General features: G+C 44.4%; 1 protein-coding gene across 6 annotated transcripts in view; it reads right to left on the bottom strand.

Moving 5' to 3' along the window:
* Positions 1 to 19,099, bottom strand: part of LOC108031914 (uncharacterized protein DDB_G0271670) — a 45,071-nt gene that overhangs the window by 9,025 nt on the left and 16,947 nt on the right. The gene's annotated exons all lie outside the window — the stretch shown is intronic.

Consider the following 19,099-nt stretch of genomic DNA (forward strand, 5'->3'; position numbering starts at 1 on the left):
AATTGCTTAAATTTTCCCATATTTTATTTATTTACTTACTTTGGGCTTGTACATTTTTTTAAATTAAATTAGACTTCCCAAATTTAAAGTAATTTAATGTTTTATAACATGGAAAATATTTCAGAGCCCTAGCGTTATTGCAAATTATTTCCATAAAGTTATTGGTTCATCAGTTTAGATTTTCGAGTTTGGGCCCATCTATCGTTAATTATTATACTAAATTTAAAGTAAAAATCGTACCATAGGTGTTATAATATTATTGTACAATTTGATATTTTTTAAACATGATACACTCTAATATCTTTTAAACACAATATATTGTATTGCCTTTCGAATAAATACAAGAAAGAAAATAGCCCATTTACGCCTTCACCCATCAGATCCGTTTTTCGCCACTAATAGTCATAGAAATCGAATCGATTGGCTCAGCTCATTATTATGGGTGCTATTGCAGGCGCAACAATAACAATACGAAACGGCTCGAGGTGTGAATAAGTGCATATTGATAATCAAATGATCTTTTATTGATCAATCAGCGGACGCGTGGAAGTTCAGCCAGGCGTTCAGGAGTGCAGTTCATTGAACCAAAAATGGGGAACCCACAGTTCGAAATCCAAAGTTAATGTATCCAAATTCCTGGCACGCTTCTGAGCTGCTTTAAATTACCCACATATTAAGCACGTAGTCGCTTGTCGCTGGGTGTGGGGGAGAGGTCCCCGAAAACCACAATAATAAAATCCAAGCCAATGGATGTCACGCCCGACAATAATTAAAATGTCAAAAAATATGCCTGTCAAAACGGAGTTTCGGAAGGTGCTGGCTTGAGTTATGTTGGGATTGGTTCTTCTCCTTTTGGCATCGATGGATCGCTGGGACTTTCCGATAACCCCTCAAGGGACAGGCGCTCGATTTATGCAAATGAGGCCTTAATTTTCCACCAGACGACAGCATTGGTAATGTCAAAATTTATGTGCAGGCCCTTCTCAATAAAACCTGAAGTTGACAACAAAAAATGATATAGTCAGGTATTTTAAAGAAATCCATGCATAAATGTATGGAATTGCCTTTTATTATATTTTTAATTATGCCTACAAAAAAGTGTGACGTTTTGGCGTGACAGTTTATGAAAATTTACGATCACTTTTGTGGTTATTTAACATAATGCGGTATGCCGGCCATCAATGGTCGTAAAAATATCTCTGGGAATATCTACCCGAGGCATTATCCGCTTTGTTTGGACCCCACCCCCATTTCGATGGCACTACTGTGCCACGCCGTCTTTTGTTGTCTTTTGTGGCTCCTCTAATTTACGATCGTGGGCAGCGTATTTTGACAATTTGATTTGAATTGGAGGCGAGCATATCAATCAATAGCGGCCCCACTCGGTTTCCAACATATTGTGCGGATACTTCCCCGGACCCAGATGACAATGAAGAGTTAACAGTCGCTGTCTATTAAGGCCCAATTAGTGGCACTTTATTGAGTTGTCGTTGGGCCGGGCAATAAATCTTTGCCATGAGTCTGCGCCGCCTGCTGCCTGCACTTCTTGGCCAGATAAACGGCGATAAATCAAGCCGTGGGCGGTGCGATAAGCCGATCTATTTAGCATTCGCAGGTGATTGCTTTTTCGATGGGAAAAAGCCAGCTACTTATGCGCGCGATGGGAAAGCAGACGACTCACCCTGAGTCTGCGGCATTTCATGCTCGACTGGAGAAATTGCAAGCCGTATCTATTCCGGCATTCGCATCTCAAATTAGCACCCATCCACAAACAATCGCCCGAGTGCCAAATTCAATTCACAGTTGGCTACACCTCGCACCCTCTTTCCCCTGCTGTGAGTGTCTCTTGCTTGGGCAATCGAATGCATTTTTTGCGAGTCGGGAGGGAAAGGATATCCTGCAACCGAAAACCTTATTGGCCAATTTCCGATAAAAGCAAATGCGCAAAAGAATAAATTACAATCGCGTTGACAGGCGAGTTTTCCGGGAGAAGTAGGGGTTGTTTACCCAAAAACGCAACGCCCACTAAATTCCATTTTCCTGCATATGGCAAATCATAATGGGAAATGTTGCAATATCTCCGGATATTGGCAAATCGTAATGGAAACTGTGCAGTATCTCCGAAATGAGATCTGCTCGGGCTGATGGGATTTGACACGACCACTTTGGGCTGGAATTTCTTTTGTGGGCATGCCACACGTGTGGCGATTCTGGCTTTCTCCCTGGGATTCATTAGATTTATCAACGCTACCGTTTTTGGTTGAGAGCCTTCGTATCGAAGGGCTTCCATCTGGGTCCAATTCATTAATGAAAAATGAATGCGGCTATTGAGAATGCCTTCATTTGATTAAATTAGACTAATAACGTGTAAAGTATGGGCAGTTCCCCGTCGAAAAGCCTTGTCTCGTCGAGTGGCCTGGTGGGCCACCAAAGGAGAGCCACGAAGTTAAAGCCGATTAGGTAAAAGTTTTCCAGTGAAAGTTTACGACATTTGAATAACACCGAATGTGCGTTCTTACAAATTAATACAAGCTGGGGGAAAACAAACGAACAAAATTATGTTCAAAGCCTAAGCGGAACAAAAAAAGTTGTAAAATGTAAAAACAAACATATGTAAAGTATGCTCGAAATGATGTCTGAAAAATAACTTGAGCAAGATGTTAAAAACTGTAAAATGTTTTGCATGAAAACTAGCATAAAAACTAGCTGGCCACGCCCCCGATCCGCCTTTGGGTGCGTGACCAGTGACAGGCCAATTTCGGAGGCGCCCGCAGAGATCCCCGTTCTCCGCAGCCCAGTTCCCATTCCAGGTTTTGTTTTTCCGCATTTTCTGAGGTGCATGTGGATGTGGACGTTGTGGCCGCGGCTTTTTCTTGTCCACTAAACAACCAGTTGGAGTGGAAATGAAATATGTAGATGAGTCTTTAATTAATTTGAGACACGACAAGACAAGTGGCGTCGTCTGTGGCTGCGTCTGCGACAGCGCTGTCTGCCTCTTCCGCCGCTCCAGCTGCTCCCCAATCCCCTCCAGGTCCTCGGTTTTAAGGCCAGGAATCTAGCCTGCCCAGGGGCCTGGGAGTTGGAGGAGGTACCTGCTCTTTGGCAGGTGTTGAGTCATTTGGTTGACTGGCCATTAGAGTCCCCATTGATCACCGATCATTGATCGAGTGGCACGAGGCAGTCGGGGCTCTGACTTGAAAGCCCTGGGAAGGTGGATCACTGATCACTGGCTTAGTTATTGGTAAGAAAAAATTACCAAAGCTTGGGAAAAACAATGGATTATTAGCTAATCTTCAATAAGTAAAATGTTGCAATAAGACTGAAACAAAAGAATGAGATTTAACGAAGATACTTTCCTGCTCACCAAATCTACAATTAACCATAAGATATATGAGGCTATCTTATAAATAGTACGATATAACTTTATAATTATTTTTAATTCTTAATATAAGTTTTCTGTTCATCAATGTTTAGCTACCTAATTGTTTTCAATACCCATCCGAAGAAATACAGTTAAACCCACTTATGATACTTTTCCATCTAATTCTGACAGCACCTTTTGGCAACATCTTCCCCCATTTCATGGCCACTCTTGGGACTCCAGCTGCCAACTCACATCTATCTGCTCTGCCTTAGATCTCTGACCTCCGCGCCAAATATTTGCATTTGGCATTAAGGCGATCATAAATTTTAGACCCGAGCGCCCACTAAGCCCGTTCCGCTCGACTGCGATTCTGTGTCAGCAGGCGAAAAAAGAGGGAGTGTGAGTGGGTTATTCAACATTGTCGCCGTGGCCGAGAGATAAGCGTTATGCCATTATCAGGCGGGTGGGCGTGTCCCCGCCCCCGACCGCCCTCATCTGTGGCAAGAAAAGAGGAAAAGCCAGTCTCATTGTGCGAGAAACTCGTCTTCCTATTTGCCTATCGCTGGAGGCGTGAACTGTGTAAGTGTACGAGCCTTTGCCCAGAGAATCAATCATTCGAATTCCCAGAATGATGCTAGCCCATTTCGGGGCTATCTGGTTTGTGCCACTACAGACTATCTCGAATCAATTAGCCGCGCGGAGATGTGGGGAGAACATACATAAATTTTGTAAGATACGCTTGCTGATTTATGCAATCCAACAAATGGAAACTCTTAATTATTCGACAGACGCGGGGCAGGAAAATCAAACTTAAACTGTTATAAGTCGCATATATATTATTTAGCTGGCGTTGCCTGTCACAGCCGTGGTTGTCAAATTGTTAACCGTTGGACACTGGGGCCAAGTTGCCCGGGCTGTCAGTGTGTTCCAGTGTCTGGTTAGACGGCATTTTTTGCGGGCCACAGTCACAAAAAACAGAAGTCCATAAAACATTTTTAGCATGTGCAGACTGGCGGCTTTTAAAATTATTCACTGCCGCCGAGGCGACAGATGCGGGCTGATGATCTGGACGTGTCAATGGTTTGGGGTTTTCGCAGTTTACGGTCTCGGAGATGATGGTCTGGAATGGATTGGGAACATTGGAAATTGAAAGATACAAGTTATTTCCAGACACGCAGAAAATTGCACGATATTTGTTCCAACGATTGGATACCAGATTTTAAGAACTTTGTTTTCGACTTTCTAATCTCTTTTTATGATAACCAGATATACCATCTCTTTTCCGCTTCCGAAACATAAGAAACTATGTCTAGCTGAATACTTTGAAGTGTATCTGCTTTCGGGTCCCCAAGCAATGAGGTTCCTAACCCAGCCGTGACCAGATAAATTAAGCCGCAGTCAAAGTTCAAAGAGTTTCCCCCTTCGACGACATTTGACATGGCAAACGATTCGTTGGTTCCCGCCTCGCTGACACACATATTATGCAGTTCCCCAAAATCCATAGTCTATGGACCAGCCAGAACGGAAATCTCTAAACTGGAGCATGGCGAATGCGGCAGGGTCCCGCAGCCAAACTGTCGCCTGTCAACTTGGGAGGACTGGAGATTGGAAGTGGGAATTTGGGGACTGAGAATGGGACTGGGAGCAGACTTTGTGTATTTTTAGCTGTCACCAGCCCTCGGAGACATTTGACATGAGGAATAGCATTTCAATTAGTTGATCCAACGCTCGATTTGAGGCAAATTGCCGTCGATGGGGAGTCCCCAAAGGGAGCGAGGAATGCGCTGGGCTAATAGCTAAATAGCTGAGGCCTCCTCAAGCGCTGAACTCCGGACACATTTGCAACTGATCCAGATAGCACGTGCTGATGTGTGGGTATTTGTGCGATATCGCAAAGTGTAATTCCGTATCTATCAGATACATGTGGCCCAATGTAAATGCCGCTGCAGCTGTGTTTGTGCGGGGCGTAAATAGTACAGAGCGCGCTTAGTTGCGTCCGCAATTAATTCACAGTAAACAGCAAATGTTGCAAATAAATTAGCAGCGACAAAAAGTATCTGCAAGTGAAAACAACGACAAAATCGAGTCTGAGCCGCGTAAAATGCAATTGAAGCCGCATGCGACACAGTCACTTTGCTTATCGCCTGCTAACATCGACTTTGGCTGCCAACGTGAAATGTGTTGCGATTCGTTTCGATTTTAAATACCCATTAGGGGGAAGGGTATGTTGAACATTAAACGATTGGAATTCAACGTTTAGTAAACTCTTAATGGTTTATCTCGCTAAATCAAATATTTATTTTTAACCTTATGTGCATTAAAAAGCTTGGACCTTTTTTTAGAGTATGGGAATATTAAAAGAAACTTCTTAGGAAATTCATAATTATAAGGCCAATTTTGTTGGATTTCAAATTTCTGGGTATAGAAATTAGTAATTTTCCTTTTCATTAATAATCTTTAGAGAGTATGGCCAGATCGGTGAGTCAGAGGCGGGCTAAAAACTCCATCGGAAAACGTCATAATTATCGGGGATAGCCGAGTGGGCCGCCAGTGAACAAGTGAGCAGATACAGATACAGATACGAGTGCAGATACAGATACAGGGCGCACGGACACAGATACACTTAATACTACGTTTGTTTGCCAGGCACAATGCAAAATATATTGACTTAGGTCAGTGGCTCATTGAACGCAAATGCAAATTGTTGTTGCCGCTCGGTAATTCGCACTTCACACCCTGACGTGCATGAGTCTAAATGTTTAAATGTATAAATGTACGAGTGTATTATTGCGTCTGTGTATCTGCAAGATACAAGACTGCAAGTAGCTGGCAAAATGTGATAAACAAACCTGACGCCAGACGCCTTATGAGCAGTTAAATTTAAAGGCAAACAACGGAAAATATTACCTCATCGAGGGATGGCATAAGTTATAGACCAGACCGATATATCAGCCGATCAAGGTTGCCATCGGAATTCACCAGAACTCCTTCGGAATATTGAGTTACGGGCCAACATAACATAACGTAGCATAGCACAGCCCCTATGCCACTATCAAGTTACTTGGAAACTCTAAAATTATTGACCAGTCCGCAGTTAAGTTTTATTGGTCACGTCAGTCTTCATGAGAAGTGTCCGAAGAATATTCTGGGAATTCAAGTCCTCTGCGAGTAATGCCCGTTTAAATGCTCATTAATTAGATAATCATAAAGATATTATTGGACACAGAGTCTTGCTCAATGGACATGGAAAACAGGCAATAAAAATTCCGAAATATAATAGAGCCATAAGAAATCTGTCAGTGCCTGATGACAAGACAATAAAAGCGCGCCCAGCCAATAAAGAAGTGTATAAATATTTCGTAGCCCGAGGTCCCTTCCCCCACGAGGGAGAGAGTGAAAGTGACGCTCTAGTTCCACAACAGAAATCAGCATAAAAATTGTTAACTAAATTGTTATTCAACCAAATCCCATGGCCATTATAAACAACAGACTTCAAGCTCAAATTTAGATAGGCAAGATATCTTCGAGATACTGGGATGGCATGTTTCGCTTTATTGTCGCCGCCATGCATCATTCAATACCATCCGATCCGATTCGATTCAATTCGATACGAAAAGCTGGGAAATTTCAGCTTTCAGCGCTGCCATCTGCCTATGCCCGAAAATTTTTACGATGTGCTAGACTATTAAAGATATTTAGATACTCCTGGGGGCTCTATTTTCGGCTCTGCCTTTGACTCAATTTGGTCCAAAGTGTGTTTGCATTAATTCGACCTCAAAATGCGCCATGAAATTGGACTACACTTGAATATATAGTATGCTAGGAGCAGTGAGTGCCTAAACGGTTGGCCGAGTGCTGTGTTATGCTCCAGATGATCGAATGGATCGCCAATGGATCCAATTATCGCGTCCATTATGTGGCAAATTGCATTGTCAGCGGACCACCTGCATTGTGGATTTCCAGAGCACGCGACCAGCATTGACAGCCAGTCTTTGGTACATGAAAAACGCTTAGCAACATTTGTCATACTCCTCGGTTGCCACTTGTAGATGCAGATTACTCCACACTTCAGGTGGAACTGGCCACTCAGCAACTCGTACCCCCGATCCACGATCGTTTATCGACTGACAATGTAATTGTGATTTATGCAAATTGCCACGCTCGACACCTTTCGGCGAATTTATGCATTGGCATTAAATTTGACCACCTCCCAATTCTCGAGCCTCGTCGGACTTTCTTCTTTCTCTGGCAAAGGAGGTTTGCTTATTATGCTTGGCCATCTCGGCATCTGTTTATTGACTCGGTCTGCGAAACAAAATAATTGGCTGGAGCTGCGGCTAAGTCTGTGGAACCCACACGAACTCTCCTCCCCCGACTGTTTTGATTTCTATTAATATTTTCGTTGGAAAATGATTGTTGCACCCCATAAAAAAGCGCACACTGCATCGCACGGACAGGCATTAATCAGTCGGAAAAGCAGCCGAATAGCAGAGGCCAAAAAAAAATTATCGCAATCCAAGTAGTTCTGTTTGCACAGTGCCTCTGTTTTGCCAGCCAGCAGGGAAAATAGCAAAATCTTGGCCAAAAATCCGCAGATGGATCTGCATGTGTGGGGAGGCCGGAACATGCGTCAATAACCCCATTCCGGATCGATCGATGCGTTTGAGTAAATCCTTAGCTCGCCGCCATCTTCGCGGATGATGAAGATGCCTTTCCTTATTTTTATGAGCTCTCCGGCCAAAGTGGGCAATAAAAGCGGTTAGGCTGGGGGCTCCGAGTGTGCTATCTGGTATCTAGTATCTGCTCTTTGCTTATCTTCTGGGCCCGGCAACAGGCGTCTTCTAACCACTTTCCCGCGCCAAATGTGTGGCAAGTGCAATTGGCAATGGGTGTTCGGCTTGGTGCTAGTTTATGCGTGCTCTGATTTCATGATGTGTGAATCGGCTCGTTAAATGTTTGGCCAGATGGAGTGAGAAATTTGCCAGTTTGCCAGTTTGCTGTGAGTCTGCCAATTGGCTTGCAGAAGGTTCACTTTGCAGGTAATTATATTTATTTAGTTTACGGAAGTCAAACTTTGGGGATATATCAAAAAGTTGTAAAGATGTTTAATTACGGGGACCAAATAAAGGGATCTCATTAAGATTCCTCAGACATTCGACATACATCTACACAATTCACAGCAATTAACCGACTCTGCATTCCTTTGGCTAGGTCAATTTCCCAACATCTCAACTCTAACATCTGCTCCACTGAGGCAACTTTGTTGCCCAATGAAACACCTGAAATTCTCCATTTGGATGAATGTCTGTGCCATAATTTTCGCTGGATTTTGTAGGCCATATCCCAGACAATTGTGTTTTCCGCAGTTGTGCTCTTAAATGTTTGTTTGCTCTGAACTAGCAACCGCATAATACGTACATATCATTGCATAAATCATAGATTCAGATCTGAAGTGCGTAAATAATGAGCGGATTATGGAGCCCAAAAACGGAGTAAATGATGAGTGGAACGCCACTTAATAATCCGCTGAGTGTGTGTGGCTACTGTGCGACATTCTGAGTGTTGTCCCCACTCGAGTGCATTTTTATGATCGCTCATTAATTTTATGGCTTTCCATTTGTCGGATGCGGAGGCGGAACTGCGCGATAAGACCGCCTCGATGCGAGGATCCCACACAGGGGATCATGTGAGGAAGTGCACTTGCCAAACAGAGCCACTGGCAGCGGATGGATGGACGCACTTGCTCCAATGACCGCTTTGGCCCCTGTATCATGCACCGATCGCATAACTCGTCGCGGGATTTTACGCAGGATTGTCTGTCAGCCGATGCGATGCGATTCGAATCGATTCGATTGCGAAACCGTTTGCCAAAACACGTCCCACAATCAGCTAATTGGACAGAGTGGCTCCGAGCTCCAGCGCCGACTCCCCGGTGTCGCTTTCATTAGCATGCAAATGCAGATCGCAGCGATATCTGCTCCGCTTCTGTTCCTTAATGGTCGCTACGTGTTGCGGTGCCTGCTCTTTTGTAATTAATGTGATCCGCCGACTGACCTTAACTGTGTGTTGTCAGCCTGATTAAAAAGTGTTGAAAAACAAGTTGTTACTGCCCCCATGCAGCCCCCATTCCAATGAAACGGAAATCGCAGATACTGCCCGAGGATCGAGGAGCTAAGATCCTGAAAACGAAACTGGCTAGCCGGCGGACATTCTGTCATTTTAATGGTGACTCTTTCTGGTATTGGCTTTCGGCTCTTGGCATTCGATTTTGAGTCTAATTAAGGCGAACATGTGCCATGATCAATGTCGGCGGCGCCACGGTGGCGTGCGTATCTGACAGATACTTACTAAAAACCAATATACTTACGCCGGCTACGGCTACCGAAAATTAATTTATGCCATTCTCAGACGACTTGTTTGCCTTAATTGCACTTCGCCAGCTGACAAATTGCAGTCGCGTAATGGCATTTTCGACTGCCATTGTTAGTGCGTTCATAAATCCGATCCGCGAATTATGCGCATTTTGCATGCCATTTATGAGAGGCATGCGAAAGCCCGAATCCCCAATCTCCGTGGCATTGAACTCTCAGGGATGTCTTCATCGGGTTTGCTGTCAAGTTTTAAGCCACTGAATGAAGTTGGCTTGCCGCAGGATTTATGCAACACACAATGTCGTTCAGAATGACACACCCACTACACCCAAGGAACACACCAAGCGAAAAAACTATATTCCTCAGCAGTACACTTTAAAATCAACCAGTATAGAATCCTGCAAATTGAGTACTTTCAGTTCAGGACTGAAAAGAACATTGGCAAAAGGGTATAATATGGAGAAAACAAACAGATTTTTCTCAGTGCACGTTCTCCCATGCAAATGATGTGTACTTTGAGTGTGGGCCCGGGGCTCAAGCTCAGGCACAAGTCGTGAGGGAGTCATAGAGCGAGTTGATGAGTTGGGACTGCCTACCAAATAAATGTCACCGATTTGCATGCAAATTGCACGCGGAAGTTGCCGCTAACAAGGCCGTTAAGGCCGTTAAACTTGGCCCAGGCTGAGTCAGATTCCGATTATCACACCGATTCCCGCCCGGCCAGAATCCCAGTTGGAGTCGCAGAGTGAGAGTCAGCGAGTCAAAGTGCAAATATGTGGCCACCCGACGCCTCCACATTACTCAAGCTCACGCCTCTGAATACAATTCAATCCAAAGGTCCGCCCCGGGGTCGCAGCCAGCTAATGAAGTTGAAGCGTATCCCCGGGTCCCGTATCCCAGATTTGAGATCCCAGAAGTCTGGCTAAATTTAGACGGCCGGGCTTAGGCCCGAAAGCCCAGCCTGCCACCTACGATAAATCAAAGTTAATCAGATCTAGTTTCGATTGGGTTTTTACGGCTCGCTGCGCCCTGCCGCCATTGCGCTCCATTCGATGCCATTTAAATTAGCTGCCGGGTAATTTATCGCATTGTTGGCTCTTTGCAGGTTTCGTTAAGCGCCAGGATGCCGCTCAGTCCGATCGGCCAGGCCAGACACAAAGGCCCTTGGGCCCCGTCCTCGGCCCTCAGTCTCCATTCTTCAGTCTCCAGTCCTCAGGGCCCCCAACTCTCTGGCTCAAGACTTGTCTGCGTCTGTTGCGCCCGACTGCAGCTGAATGGGCTACCAATACTAGTCGATAATTACGCATATTTTGTTGCCTGTTTTGACGTTGGTTTTTATTTTTATTCAATTTTATGCAGTCCGGTTGGTGAGAGTATGAAAAGCCCGCTTCGCTAAAGCAGAGCGCCGCCTATCAGCATATAAATTTCCACCTTTACGAGGATATAAAGATTTAAAAGCCTCATAATCAGCCACAAACTAGTCCAGCTTACAAGAAATATGGACCAATTAAAAGTATTAATTCTCACTTAATGGATGTATTTTAGCTCACAAGGCTTTTGAAAACAGAAAGGCAAAATAATATCTCATTATGACTTTAAAAGTTTATTTTTAACATTTCTTAATTAAGAGGTTAAATAAATACTACCCTAACCTTATTTTCAAAGGTCAATTTCCATGGTTAATTGAACATTCGATGACCGCTTCATTGTTTAGTTTTAAGAGAATCTATTTTTTAGGAATACACAAATTGCCTATATCGACTTTCTTGTTCCTTCCCATTGATTCCCCTAAATCGACCATTAAGGCAATTTGTTCCCCATCTAATAAACCTATTTTTAGGCATCCTGTTATTCTTGACCCCTATCATTGGTAGTTTACACAAGTAGGCCTAGGAAAATAATCCACAAGGGCATGAAGACTTCGGCGCCCCGATAAAAACGCGCCGCCGAAGTTTTAATATTATTTCCCTACACTCCATTTAGCATGGAGAGCATTGTCTATAGGGAGGATGAGGATTGGCCATCGTTGGGTTTTTAGTAGCTGTTAAATGGCACGGACGCAGTCGGTGGTCTCTTCGACTTTTTTCGCAGCCGATCTAGTGCTTGGCTTGTTTTTAACACCCATCCCGAGACGGGGTTCCGAGATCTGTTCTGGATCCGATTGGAGTACCCAAATGGGTTTCAATTTACACACTTGTCGCCAGTTCTTTGCCCACACTGGAGTACCTGGAGTTGGAGCTGGAGCTGGACCTGGGACTCTTGTCATCGCCTGGAATAAGGCGCTTATTTATTTGCAATGGCTTATAAGAATCTCAAGGTATCGCGTTGCAAAGACGTATCGCAATTATAAATCAGTTTAAGTCTGGGACCCCCGTGACATTAAGCAATGAAACCTTTTGAGCTCTGTTTGGCTTTGTCTTTGTCAAGTGGGCTGTCGCTGTCTGTCTGTCCGGCCACTCCGTCCTCGACGTCAATCCTGGCCAGATCACCTTCCTCTGGAGCGTCCACGCTCCGTGTGGCACCTTTGTTTGCATAATTCTGACGATGATGTAGCCAGCGCCGCTGATTGCCAAACACGAAAAAAATGAGCGATTGCCCCCAGCCTAGATCATACGGATTTGAGATCCATTACGGATTTCTCTCACGGCTGTGTCTGCCATGTCTCTGTGTCTATGTTTGCTAATAACTCAACAGCTAATCAGCGAGGAGCTCCCATGCTGGGTAGCCTGCAATTAAGCGAGCAGAAATGTATCTTTGTATCTTTCGTATCGTTGTATCTTTGCATCTGCATCAACAAACAGGCCTCGGCGTAATTTCCAAGCACATGCCGTGCTGCATTAGACAAATCAATTATGCTGGCTTCTTTTTGGGTGGGGCCCCGATATGTTTGACTATCTAATGGAGATGCAGATAAGCCGCTCACATCAGATCGCCGTGTGTGTGGGAAAGATACTTCTCAAGTTCAGAATGCAGAAAGCGGCTTTAGACGGTCCGCATGACCTGCTAGCCACTGAAATAAGTACCCCGGCAAATTCCATCAAAAGTTGTCAGCTGACGGCAAAGTTGATAGCTATCGCGAAATTCCAGGGCAATAGCCGATAAGACACCATATTTTATTTATAACCGGCAAACGAGCCGCCTCCTAACGCACCGACTATTAGCTATTAGCACAAGTTTGCGCTTTGGGCCCTCTATTAATCAACATAATTGATGACAATTGCTGTTCGGCACTTTCTGGTGCGTTGTGTCGTAACAAAACGCTTATCGGCCACAGCTGAATCTAACACTATTAGTCAATGGATCGCCATTGGATCGCCCCAGCTGGCATTCGCTATCATCAATTTATCTGTAAAGTTCTCCATGCACTGGGATAGAACTGCATTCTTGTCTCACTGATTTATGAATTTGACCGCCGAACCATTTGCGAGGCGCAGTTAATGACCCTGCCCACTCTCTCTGCATTTTGCATATTTTTTGCATCGATTTCCCCACAGTTCAATGGCCTTTCAGTAAGTTAGTAGGCGAGCGATCGGCACAGAAATTGAAATCAATTCAAGGCTCACGCTCCTCCTAACACACAAATGCCAACTGAACTTTGGCGGCTGAGATGGGTTGGTTGGCTTGATTGGCCTGTCGATTGACGGGGTGACTGAGTGACCTAGTGCAGTTCGAGGAATTTCCAAGATCAATAGCTGTTCAATTGAAGTCGATCAAGGAAATCGCTTTTAGAAGATACACATAGAGAACGCTGTAAAAACGCTTGAAATTGTGAGTCACCATTAGGAACAAAATATAATTGAATAATGAAAATTAATATTAAGGAGTTGGGTAGATTAAATATAAATAAAATAAAATGCCATAAATAATAAACTTTTGAAATATAGAAATTGAAATAACCTCAAAATATTTAACCTCAAAAATCATTGCTTTCTCCATTAATAAAGTCATCATTTCCAATCTTTCAATACGGTTTTCTATTACAAAACTCTTAAACACATCTGTAAATAACTCCATAAATGTTACTAAACCGCCATAAAGGCACGCTCAAATATATGATAATGCTCGCATAACCGATCGGTAAAATTTCCATGAATAATTTTCCATCATTTGCATGCCATTTCCATTCTGACAGCGCAACTTTCAATGATCCAAATACTTAGCACACATTTCTAGGAAAAATCGCGCGCGTTTTTTAAAGCCACTAGCGATGGCTAGTAAGTGCTCGCATTTGCTTTGTTTTTTCGAGCTATTTAGTCAAGCGATTAGTGTCAATTTGTGCGGAGCATAACTATAAGTACACAGCCTTATGTGCGCTTATAGTTATGGCCACTGTGGGTTGCTTTCTCGCGCCGGATTGTGTGTCGGCGTGTTTATTCAATTAGCATTTATTTTTTTCCCATTTCTGCCCGGCTATTTGGCAACCCGAAGAGGGGCTAAAAACATGCATAGTTGGTATGGGAGATCCGCCGGCAAGGAAGGCAGCGATGACATGGACATAATTGCAGGCTATTTATCATGGCCACTTGAACTGGGGAGCTGAAGAACTGGAGTCGGCTGACAACTCAATGAGCAGGCTACGCAATCGCAGAGCTCGAATTAACACACCTAGGCCACGTAGCAGATGCCATTGGCGGAGGAGGGACACCTGCCCCGCTGGGCCAAGTTCAAGTTCCATGGAGCAAGCCTACTCCACATCCTCCCCCATTTAAATGCAGACAAAGTAATTGCCGGGCACTGGCTGATTAAAATGGATTTATAAATTATGCAGCGGCGCGATTAAAATCGCCTCAACAGTCGCGTCGGCGGCGGCGCTATACAAAAGATATTTCCCTGAGCCTTCTGGGCCCTCCGTGGTCCGCACTCCTTGCTCCTTTCCTTAGTGCGATCCCGCAGTTTGGCTAATAGAAAGATTTATCACCCCGGCGGCGACTTGCAGGCCGGGCTGCCTTTCGAGCCCCCGATTTCCAGCTCAGCGATAAAAACCGCCTTCAACTCGCGACCGCGTTACGATTTCAATTTTCATTTCACTCGCAGGCCGCGTCAATTCCTCGGCCCTAGGGCATTATTTATGTGTGTGCTTGCGGACTCTCTATCTTCGCTTTTCCTCTTAATTTATGGCATTTAAATTGCAATTTCTTGTCCACGGCAAGAGCGCTGTAAAGCTTGGCCAACGCTTTCTGCAGACTCTGATTTTCACACCTTTAAATTGTAACGCTTTTTGGTTTTCGGGTTCCCCCAAGTGTTCTTCCTATTAGCGTCTTCAAACTGGCCCGGAATCTTTGCGATAGAATTCAATTGGCTTGGCTGGCTCTTCCCTGATTTGTGGTCAACATGAAATCACTTTTCATGGGAAACAAATTGTGCTGAATGGACGTACTAACGGGTATGCAAAGATTCCCCGCTGATTTGATAGATTATGTGGAGCACATGGCCGTGCCAGGTGCGAAAACTTAAGCGTTTGCTGTGTTTATTTGGTGGGGGATTCCGAAGATTGGCATTGAATATGGGATTAGTTTAGTTATAATGATTTATGGACACATTTTCAAAGGGTGTTTTATTTCAGGTTAAATTAATAATAATAAAAGTAAAATAAACACATGGATTTAAATATATATGCTATAAGAATTTTAAATTCAATTGATCCTAACTTCATCTCATTATTTTGAAGCTCTATTAATTTTTAAATGTTTTCCACAAGCTATTAATTGTTCACATCAAGTAGAATTATTTATTACAGGGCAATGATATTCAATTTAATTGTCTATAAATATATTTCCCCCATAAATCCTCCCAAACAACCTGCTAATTCAAAGCTAATGCTACTTTTCTCCATTAAAAAACCATTTAAATGACGCAAAATGCCCCGGCAAAAGCAAATAAATGCGCATACGTCAGACGGCAGACAAGGTAAACTGTTTGACAATCACGCCCTGAACTATGGACCCTCGCCTACCGAAAGAAAGTAAATTGATGGAATTACCAATTAATCGAGAGAGCGACCGCCCAGCTGTTGATCATGGGCCAATCCGAGGGCATTTATCTTCATTAGACCGCCGAGATGCAAATCAATCTGCCAAATGCCGGCCAGCGTCGAGGGTGGAGATCTCTTACCATATGTAAATATCGACGGATGGCTGATGTAATGCCGCCGATAGGCAGGCCCAGTGAGTTTTCCTTTGGCCAACTGTGTGGCAATGGCGTGGAAAGCCTGCCAGCCTGATAGGCAAATCAACAGGTTGGACGGGCGCCACACACTGGACAAACTGGTAGTGGGGCATCTCACCTCGCTCAATCCGAATCTCCATCTGCATCTCAATCAAAGCAAAATTGTATCTGAAATGCATTGAAAGCGGGCGCCGGGGGTAAGTCCGCGTCGCAGGTTGCTGGAATCGAATTGAAATGAATCTAATCAAGGCACCGTTAGGCCAAAATCCCCCAGATCAGTATCTAATCGGGAGCCGTCCGAAGAATTTCAAAGCAATTAAAAGGCAGCCCCATGACGGATGCCCCACCTTTCGGCACCTGGCCCCCCGCCGGAAAACTGGGCAAACAAACTGCAGTTGTCGGGGCTTGTGTGATTAGCTGCCTCAATCGACACCCACGGCGCTCGCATTCAACTAGAGTTAATACTTTAATTGATCATGCCGTAAGTACATCAATTTCGGTGTTACAACAGAGCAGCTGCCACCCACGGCTAAGAGTCAGGCATCCATGAAGATAAATAGATATATTTATCCACGGATACTGGTGCAGAGCTGAAAGTGTTTACAGCCGATTATGAAAGCCCTTTTTTCGGATGCGGGCTGGCGCTGTGACTCGTGCTTATGTCAAGCAGCGATGATTCCCGGTGGTTCCCCGTCCCAATGATTAAGTGCAGCGGATTTTCGAGTTCGGGGGGCTCCAGTGCAGCCACTTAACAGCTTAATCCGCTCTGATTCTCGGCATACCATTCTTGAAGCAGTGCTCTATTGCACTCTAAAATAGAAACGTTTATGTACGTGCTGTCGTCCTCATGAGCTTTTGGAAAGTCAAATTCCTAAGGTGATATCTAGCATCGGACTATATAGTTCGAAAAATTATATCCGAAACTGGGGAAGAACTTTACCAATTATTTATGACTTGTTTTAATCAAAAATGTAATTAATTCGATATGACTAAAAACAGTATTTCTCATATAATCTAAAACCTAATGATAGATTTTTTAGGATTCTTTCTGAGTATATCGGTGTCATTAAAGGGAGTTTAATCTTTAAATAAAAATATTATTTTTTTTCAATTTTTTTTTTTAATACCAATCTTGGATCTCCGAACTGTTTCTACATCAACATAAAACCACTCTTTTTTTAACCGGATTGACTGATCACCTCAGTAGCCACATTCCCAGGCGGGCGAGCATTTATTAGCATCTGTGTCCGATTGCCTCCAAGTGGGAGCGCTGCTAATTCGGCACTCGGCAACAATTCAACAACTCAGGTCCGCAAGTCCAGCCACGACACTTCCCATAGATCACCCGAGTCTCGGGGCTCGGTCTTCGGGACTGGGAGACCTAGTAGATCCGGGGGTCCCGTAGATTGCGTGGGCGTGGAGCGGTAGTCGGGCGGACTGTCACGGACTGTCAGAGACGTTGCAAAGGTAATTAGCATGGCACCCCACAATACGAACTCCGGTGACATTTGTCAACAATATGTCAAAATAAAATGCAACAAAGGCCGCGGCAGCGCGACGGTCATAAATTTAATGCAATGCCTATTGACCGGGCTTGTGGCAACTTTTATACGGCCGATATGCGATATCACCAATTAGAGGGGCACGATTCCAGTGGGCGAGAGGCCCAAACAAAGGCCAGTAGCCGCGCGTATTACTTACATTGTAGAATGCTAATGGAGGTGGCCTTTGCCAGACTCCGAAAATTATCATTCATAAATGCACGAACTGCGGCCAACAAATGGGTCAATCAAGTGAAGTAATCGAGACGGGAGAGGAAGAAAGCCAGAACAAGACCAGAAAATCAGGAGATGTAAGAAAAAGCAGGGAAAAATACTGTTGAACAAGTTAACAAGTTGTCTGCCCCTGGGCGGTGAGCACTTTCAATTGTCGGGGGTCCGGTAAATTGAACGTTTAAAATTTATTGTCGGCCTGACCGCTGCCCACGTGGGTGGTCATTTTCATTTTCCCTTTTTGGAAAGCCCAGTTACTGGGTCACTGGACCCAGCCTCATTATGCAACTGCCTCGGATGCCCCGGCTGGCCATTAAACGCGGTCATAAAATCAAGCATCCGTCCTGCACTTCAATTAAGTGAAGAGGTAGGTGCATTCAGCCATGATCTCCTCCGCAGATCTTCTGTTTGCCCGCTGTAAATAATGCGGAACACCATGGAGATATCGCTCCTCAGACTCGGACTTTGGCTGTTTGGCAAATTAGCAAGCTCGTTGAGAAGAGCCACTGGGCTGCTGGCCAGGCGGTTCCTCTATGGGCCAAAATATGCCATTGAAAACAAACAGATTGCAGCGGGTCTTAAAACTTCTCCCCGAACTTTAGTGGCGCTCATAAAATTGACCTGCCACGGAAGCGTTTGCCGCTGTCCGAGGAAAGTGTTTGATCTGCCGAGAAAATGGGCTCATAAAGCCCCTCGATCCTCTGATGATGATCAGCGGGCCATCAAATTGGATAATTAATACCCCGCCATGAATGGGCAGTAATGCAAGTCCGAAAGTGAATGAAATGCAAAGGAATTCTCCCACCGATGCGGAAGCACTTTCCAAAGGAACTCTGCATTCTGCATTCTGCGGAGAATGTTATGTCATTCTGGGAGAATCGGGGAGCGGGAGAAGGAGGAGCTGGGCTCAATCAGCTGCCCATTCAACCAGACAGACTTCCTCATTGCCCTGGATAATCCGGCGGGCAGTCATAGATACTAATTGAAACTCATTGTTCACTTTTGACGCCCATCAATTGCCCGGCGAAGCGATGACTCTGCTGCCCTCGCAGGCCAACCCAAACAATTGACACTTTTCCAATTGCACCTTTGCACATACATGGGTGTAGTGAAGCTGGGGCTGGGGGTGGAAGGGGTCTTTGGGGGCGGCAGATGCCAGGGGAACCCGCACACCTTGCACTCATGCCGCTGGCGTCAATTAGTTTAAATAAAGCGTGTATGCACGGAGAACGGGTTCGAGTCAATGGCCCACACTCACAAAAAATGCATTTTAAATTGCAAAAATCTAAGATTATTCTAAAATCACATTCTGAAATCCCTGTTCGATGCATAATATATATTTTATACAAAAATTGTAAAAACTAAGTCCTAAAAAGCACAGTCTTGAGTGTTTTTTGCACTTCAAATTAGGATCTTCTTAGAATAAA

The sequence above is a fragment of the Drosophila biarmipes genome, chromosome 3R (assembly GCF_025231255.1).
Source record: "Drosophila biarmipes strain raj3 chromosome 3R, RU_DBia_V1.1, whole genome shotgun sequence".
Lineage (NCBI taxonomy): Eukaryota > Metazoa > Arthropoda > Insecta > Diptera > Drosophilidae > Drosophila > Drosophila biarmipes.